Source organism: Mus pahari, chromosome 19, assembly GCF_900095145.1.
Source record: "Mus pahari chromosome 19, PAHARI_EIJ_v1.1, whole genome shotgun sequence".
NCBI lineage: Eukaryota > Metazoa > Chordata > Mammalia > Rodentia > Muridae > Mus > Mus pahari.
In genome coordinates this window covers 11,715,692-11,723,772 of record NC_034608.1, presented here as the reverse complement: position 1 = coordinate 11,723,772, position 8,081 = coordinate 11,715,692, and positions in this window count along the sequence as shown.

Below are 8,081 nucleotides of genomic sequence, written 5' to 3'. Positions count from 1 at the left end.
AGAGAGAGAGAGAGAGAGAGAGAGAGAGAGAGAGAGAGAGAGAGGGGAAGAAGTGGGGGAGAGTGGCTGGGCAGAGGGTCAGACTGGACCTGGGCTTCTCCTCCTCCACTCTATAGACTTAATAAATCGATATTGTGTGTGGAGCACTATAGCATGCTTAGTAACATCTGACCTCAGCCACAGGATGCCATAGCACCTCCCCCAACAAGGCAGAATGTTCCCTGGAGGAGTTGGGATGCAGATCAGTGGTAGAGCCCCTGCCTAGAGTCCCCCAGTGAGGGGCTGAGGTGTGGCTCAGTGGTAGAGCCCCTGCCTAGAGTCCCCCAGTGAGGGGCTGGGGTGTGGCTCAGTGGTAGAATACTCTAGTGAGTTGGAATGTAAAACTAGTGCAGTTCCTGGTGTGCATCTGTAATTTCAACACTGAGGAGGTAGATGCTCCAGAGGTCAAAGCTGACCTGATCCCTATATGCTCCTGTTTTGCTCTGCTAAAGACTGAAGTCAGTCTTTAGCAGACTGGGGCTGGGGCTGCACTAGCCTAGTCAGCCGTTGTGTTGCTCAGCTACATCCACAGCCCTTAGTTTTTGTTGGTTTGGCTTTTACTTTCTGAGACCGGGTCTCTCTAACTCAGGCTGACCTTGTACCTGCCCTAATCCTTTGGTTCAGCCCCTGATGTACTGACATGATGAAAGTGAGCCGCCATGTCTCCATTTACTTATTTATTTTTTTTAATGTGCCTTGGTGTTTTGCCTGCATGTATGTCTGTGCGAGGAACTGGAGCTATAGACATCTGTGAGCTTCCATGTGGGTGCTGGGAATTGAACCCAGGTCCTCTGTAAGAACAGCCAGTGCTCTTAACTCCAGTCCCCCATGCCCAGCTTCTTAAATTTTATTTGTTTTCTTTGAAAAAGAGTCTCAGTATGCAGCCCAGGCAGGCTAGGGACTTGAGGGACTCTCTGTCCCAAACTCCCACATGATGCACCCTCAGCCATGCTTTTTCAAGCGAGCCTCCTGCACAGTGGATAAGGCCCCAGATGCTGACGCTAGCTCCCCAAATAACTTGGCGAAGTATTTCTGCCTCCTTGTGTCTTTCTCTCTTCATGTGCCCCCAAACCAAACATCTGTGGGCCTTGATTTGGAGTGCTTTGCAGAAACCTGTTGAAGACCAGTCCAGCAGTCACACTTTCCCTGTGAGATGCTGGCTCCAAAAGTCACCTGTCAGGGCTAAGGATTTGGGTCTGTTGTATTGTGAGGTTCCAAGCTCAATCTCAAGCACCCCATAAGACTTGGTGTGGTTGTGCATGCCTGAATGAGGGGGCCAGAAGTTCAAGGTCATTTAGTACTAGTAATAAGTTTAGGCTCTATGAGACCCTGTCTCAAAAAAAAAATTATTTTAAGTACAATAAATAAACAAATGTCAACCAGCCATAGTGTTTCACCCTGTCATCCTGAGAGGCTGAGGCAGAATTGCTGCCAGTTAGAGGCCAGCCGTGTGTTATATGAGACCTGTTTCAGGAAGTTGAGTAAGACCGATTTGATGGTGAAGGTCTTTAAACCCAGCAACCAGAAGGCAGAGGTGGGCCCATCTCTGTGAGTTTGAGGGCAGCCTGGTCTACATAGAGGGGTTCAGGCCTGCTAGAGCCTCTGCCTTACAAAAACAATACAAAAAAAAAAACATCATAAAATAAGCAATTGTCAGCTCAGCATGGAAGAGATGCACACGTGTCATCACGGGCCTTGAGGCGCTGAGGGTGGGGTATTGCGACTTGGAGGCCAGCATGGGCTGCAGAATGAACCCCTTTCTCAAATATAAAAATGAGAAATTTAAAAAGCAGGAAACTGCAGCTCAGGAGTTGGGAAGGACTTAACTTTCCACCGCAGGGCCCTGGTCCGGATAGGGAGCGACATCCTGGGTCCCCACGCGGGGCCGGGACGCATTGGGCGGCGGGGCGTCCGGGCGTCCGCAGGGTCCGGGCTGCGCGTGTGAAGGTTACAGCTCCGCGCGGGGCGGGGGCCGCGCTGTTGCTGGGGTCTGCGGGGCCTGCCTGCGCCCGCGCCCTGCCTCCATCTCGGCCAGCCAGTGAGCGGTACTCGCCGCCGTTGCCAGGGGAAACTCGCCGCCCCGTTACCCAGCAACAAGCCTGGCCCAACCAGGCGCGAGGAGCCCCCAGGCCCCGCCCGCCGCTGCCCATCGCGTGCCCAATGCCAGGCGGGCAGAGTCGGCCCGGCTCCCGGAGACGGCGAGAGCTCTCATTGGTCGCCGCCAAAGTCCTCCCGGATCTGGGGGAGCCCTCGTTGTAGGGCGGGGGTGCGGGGGAGTCGGGCCCCGGGGAGCTGCAGGCTGTGCGGCCCACAAGCTCTGTGGCCGGTTGGGGTGAGACCTCGGCTCTTCATGCTGCCCCACACATTTGCAGGGCAAGACTGTGCAGTTAAGAAGGGATGGGATGGGATGGGGTGGGGGTGGGGTGGGGGATGTGCAAAGTGCCCACACGCCACTGCTGGAAGGTTCCATGGAGTTGGTCTTAGGAAATTAGCCACCGAATATCCCCCTTCCATAAAGAGACCTTTGCAGGGTGACCCCCAGGAAGGCAGGGAGTGACTCTACCTGTGCCCTGAACGGAATTCAGAGCTGTGGAAAACAAGTTGCAAGACTTTACAGAAGAGAAATTCAGCTATGGCCTCACAAAAACTGGTACACCAGAAATGCTGATGCTGCCCTGCCATCCCAGCACTCCAGAGGCGGAGGCAGGAGGATTGCTAAGGGTTTGAGGCCTTCCTGTGTCACATAGCAAAACTTTCTCAAAAATAGGACGGCGACACCCTCCCCCCAACACACAATGGATGTCAGGAGTCATAAAAACAGGGACATCACCAGGCATGGTACCTCATGGTACCTTGGGAGGCAGAAGCAGAGACAAGAGGACGGACGTCTGTTAAGTTCCACGCCAGCACGGTCTGTGCAGAGAGAGGGAGGTAGAGGCAGGAGGGTCATGAGTTCAAGGCTATCTCTGGGTACATAGTAAGTTTTTAGGCCAGCCAGACTTGCATTTTGAGATCCCTTCTCAAAACCTAAAACAGCACATGGAGAAAAAAAGAAGCCGAGGCCATGAGCCGGAAATGATGGTGCACTCCAGCTGTTTTAAAATAAGGTCTCATACAATTCAAGCTGGAAAGTGGAGGCAGGAGGATCAGAGATTCAAGGCCAGCGTGGGCTTTGTAGGAAGTTCAAGGTTAACCTGAGCTACTTAATAAGAATACAATCCCTTTTCCCCAGGGACCACTAGCCCCAAGAGACAAGATCTTGAGTCCCCTTCCAAAGGGAGCCAAACGGGATGAGGCTCAGTTCACAGAGGGCGTGGCAGGTGTTTGTGGGTCCTGAGCTCCACCCACAGCGCCCTATAAAGCTGGGTAGAGTGGTCCATCCCAGTCATGCCAAAAATAGGGAGGTAGAGGCAGGACAGTCATGAGTTCAAGGTTACCTCTGGCTACATAGTATGTTTTTGAGGCCAGCTTGAATTATATGAGACCTTATTTTAAAACAACTGGGTGTGTATATGCGTGAAAGGGTAGGCAAGCATATCTGAACGGACTTTTGAAAATGAAGACCCACATCTCACCGCATAGGAACTGGGGTTCTGGGAAACAGACACCTCTGATGTCTTGGGGAACTCCCAGCCTAATTTAGCATATTGGTACTGATAGACATGTCCCTCTCACACCCCCCATATGTCCTCAGACCCTCAGGTGTCTGGTTCATCCATGTGGTCACATGCCCATCTTGGAGGCACAGACCTGCACACTTTTCTCTCCTGTAAGCCCTTGTTCCCGGGGTACAGCTTGGTGATCTCCCAGAACCAAGGGGACCTGACCTCACATCTATTGTGTTCTCCTTAGCACTCAATCTATCCCAGGCCTCAGTCAGAACGAGAGCAGATCAAGCCCTTAACATGAATGTGGGGAGCACCTGGGGGGTGCTTCAGACTTTAGGACTGAATAGATAAGGGGACTCATGCCTGTAACACCCAGGAAGGTGAGGCAGGAGGATTGCTAAGAGTTCCAGGTCGGACTGGGCTGTAGGGTGAGAGCCTGTCTTCATAAAAACACAAGCAAGCAGAGCCCGGTTATACAGGTCTGGTCATTCCCACCTACTTGCAAAGCTGAGGCAGGAGGATAGAAAGTTTATAGTGTGTATGGATTACAGAGAAACTTCAAGGCCAGCCTGGGTGATTTAGTGACAGTTCTGTCCTGAGGGGGTAACTGTCTAAAAGTAAAAAAAAAAAAAAAAATTTAATTAATTAAAAAATAAAGTGTGGATGTTGCTCAGTGAAGGATTCCTAGCCTAGTGTGGGTGAGGCTCTGGGCTGCATCCCCAGCAAACACACACACACACACAAACCAACAGCAAACAACGCAGCAAGTGAGCATTAACAAAAAGACCTCAAGCCTAAAAGATCCAGAAGTCGGCTACCACCGATCCAGGGCTGGAAGCCCCTAGTCTCCGGGGACACTGATACGCACTCTTAAGTCACTTTAGAGAGGCCCAGATTCCTCAGTCCCCACCCCAGGGACGTCGAAGGCGCCGAGCCCTCAGCTCCAGACCCCAGCTCCAGTCCTCGGTGGAGCTCAGGTGCGGCCCGCCCCTTCTCTGGTACCTGGGGGGTAGGGGGCGGAGACTAGGATTACTCAGCCTCCAGAATGAGGCGATGACATCATCCTGGGGGGGGTGACTAATGGCCGCACAAGGGGGAGGCGGGGAAGTTTACCCGGTAACAGCGGCAGCCGCTTGGCCCCGCCCCCAGGAAGTGCAGGAAGGGGGAGGAACTGCACCCAAATACACAAACACAAGTCCTCCCGAGCATCCCTCCCCCCAGCACCCCACGTGCGCTTAGCTTTCACGGACCAGGGCAGGCAGGAATGATGTGTGTTTATACGAGTGACAGTTTCCTCTAGGCGTGTGGCCAGTGTGTTAGGGAGTTGTTCTATGAAAGTGAGCGTGTCAGGGGGTTAGTGTGTCAGTGTGATGGTCCCTGTCAGCATGCTAAGTATGGTGATATGAGTGTGTCAGGCTGTTGCGACAGTTGAGTCCTTGGGCTATTATAGGAGTCCTTGGGATGCTTTTCTGTGAAAAGTGTGCAGATACAAGCAGTAGGCTGGCATGTGTCAATGCTATGGCTCCTGGGTGGGGTTATTTGTGTGATACTGGGATTGTGTCACAGCCATGTGTGTGTGTGTGTGGGGAAGGTTTGTGGATGTGTTGTATCTCTGTACCAATGTCGGTGTGTCTCTCTGACGGTATCTGCCACCCCAGGCACCAGTAGGACTGTGTGCATATCATAGTAATGGGTATGTTTACATGCTCCACACTGCCACCAAGCATACACGGTTATCTACACAACGCCATGTGTCATTGTGAGTATGTCACTGTGGTTGTGTCTGCAGATTGGGTTGCCTGTCCCTGGGACTGTGCACACATCGGTGACATTATGTTGGTTATAAATTTCCCTCGAGTGTGGTTGTGATAGTGTGGGGGGCTTATGGTTGTGCCACTGTCACTTGTGACAGGCCATTGTGTGTCAGTGTAGTGGTATGTGTGAACTGTGCATTGCTTTACTGACTTCAAAAAGATGTGTAGTGCTGATCATCCCGGGGCTGTGTGTGTCCGTGTCTTGGGATTGTGTATGCCTGTAGATGTGTGTGTTAGTGTGTCTATGTATGTTTGTGTATATATTCATCTATGGTGTATGCTTGTGTTTATGTCCATGTGTGGACTGTGCATGTGTACATGTGTATATGTGTGTGCATAGGTATATGTGTGTGCACATGTAAGTTTATATGCGTGTATATGTGTGAATATTTGTGTATATCTGTGTTGCGTGTACACGTGTGTGAATGTGTTTATGTATGCGAATGCAGATAAGAGTGCACGCGTGTGTATGAATGTGCGTGCATGTGGGTGTGGGACGGTCTCCGTGCGTGTGTGTTACCGAGGAGAAGAACTCCGCGTGTCCGTGGGACAGTGGTGGCGCGCGCCACCGGGCCTGTGTCAGCGGCTTCCTGGGTGTGGGAAGGTGCGCGTGTCTCCAGGCCTCCTGCCTGAGAACAGCGGCGCCGCTCTCTGATTGGCTGCAGCCTCGCCAGTCAGAAGCTCCGGAATCCTGCGGTAATTTGGTAACTTGGTAACTGGCCCGCGCCGCCGCGGGGCTGGGGGGCTGGGCGGGCCCACGACGCGCCCCATCCCGCAGGGCTGGTCCCTCCTGTCCCCACCGCGCCCATAGCTTGTCCTGCCTCAGCATCCTTGCCACTTGCTTGGTTCCTGTTGCTGGGGTCTCTTCCTTTTATTGTCTCTCGTGTCCCACCTCTCTTCCCATCTGTTTTGACTTGAGCCTGCTTTCTGTCTCCAACCTCTGCCTCAGTTTCTCTATCTTTGTCGCTCACAAAAGTCTTTCCCATTCCCGTCTCTCCTTCCTCCCCACCCTTCTTTCTCTCATCCCACGACTAGGCTCCGAATTCACTTTTTTTTTTATTCTGCAAGAAACACCCACTTTGTCCTCGTCCCTCCCCTCAGGCCCAGGGTTCTGGCAGCAGGCCCCATACAAGGCAGACTTCAGGAAGGACTTCCCGCCCTGGTTCCAAACTAGAGCGTTATCGCTCGGGCCAGGCGGAGGCCGGGCGGCCCCGCGGCTTCCGGAGGCGCCCGGGCGGGATGAGCTCACTGCAAGTTGGCTAGGATTTCATCAGCTTCCTCTGCCTGAGTTGCCCCCGCGCTGGTCCTGCGCCGCCAATCCATCGTGTGCCTGCTGCCCCCTAACGGCCGAAGGTGGAAGTGCAGCAGAGGAACCTGAAGTTCTCACAGCAACCCCTGGACTTAGACCTGGTTCTGCAGTTCTGGGACTCGAACCCAGGGACACTGACATGAACTTCGAACCCTGAATTGACTGCGTATGCGGTTGAGGGTTTCCGTGTATGTGTGTGTGTGCGCGCGTTTGCAGATGTATTCAGGACTTCACACATCCTGGCTAAGTTCTCATACAGTTAATTATATCCCCAGCCCATTAAAGACTTAAAAAAAAATTGTGTGTAGGGGCTGGAGAGATGGCTCAGTGGTTAAGAACTCTGGCTGATCTTTCAGAGTTGGTGTCCCAGGATCCACAAGGCGGGCTTCATTTTTTAACTCCAGTCCCAGAGTATCTGACACCCCTTTCTGGCCGCTGTCGGCACTGCACACATGGTATATTTTGCAGGGACAAATATTGCACAGACAGAAAATAATAAATGCTCTTTAAAAAAAAAAGGTGGTTCATGCCTTTAAATCCGGCACTTGGGAGGCAGAAGCAGGTGGATCTCTGAGTTTGAGGCCAGCCTGGTCTACAGAGCAAGTTCCAAGACAGCCAGGGTTACACAGAGAAACCCTATCTCATCAAGAAAAACCTAAATGAATGAATGAATGAATGAATGAATGTGTGTATGTGTCTCTGTGTCTCTGTGCATATGGCCAGGAGATGGGATTGTATCCCCTGGGGTTGGAGTTACAGACCATAGTGAGCTGCTCGTTGTAGGTGGTGGGATCCAAACTCAGGTCCCTTAAAAGAACAGTAGTTGCTCTCAACCCAGGAACCATTCTTCCAGCCCATTCTCAGCTTGTTTGTACTTTTTTGTTTACTGAGAGGGTCTTCTTGTTAAGCTGCCTAAGCTGCTGCCTTTGAGCTCACTCAGTATGGCAGACAAACCTTGAATTACACACACACACACACACACACACACACACACACACACAGGTGCTCAATCAAACTTGTGAACTAGTGCATGAACGACTTGCAGAAGTGGGCTTTCTTTTCCCACCACGGGTGTTCCAAGGCTCCAACTTTGGTTATCAGTCTTGGCGACAAACACTATTGCACATGGAGCTAACCATCTTGCTAACCGTCCGTGTCTGGTCTTTTCTTGAACTTGGTGTTCACCAATCTGGCTATTGAGCTCCAAGACCTACCTGTCTTGGCCTTCCTATTTTTCTTTCTTTCTTTTATTTTCTTTCTTTCTTTTTTTTTTCGAGACAGGGTTTCTCTGTGTAGCCCTGGCTGTCCTGG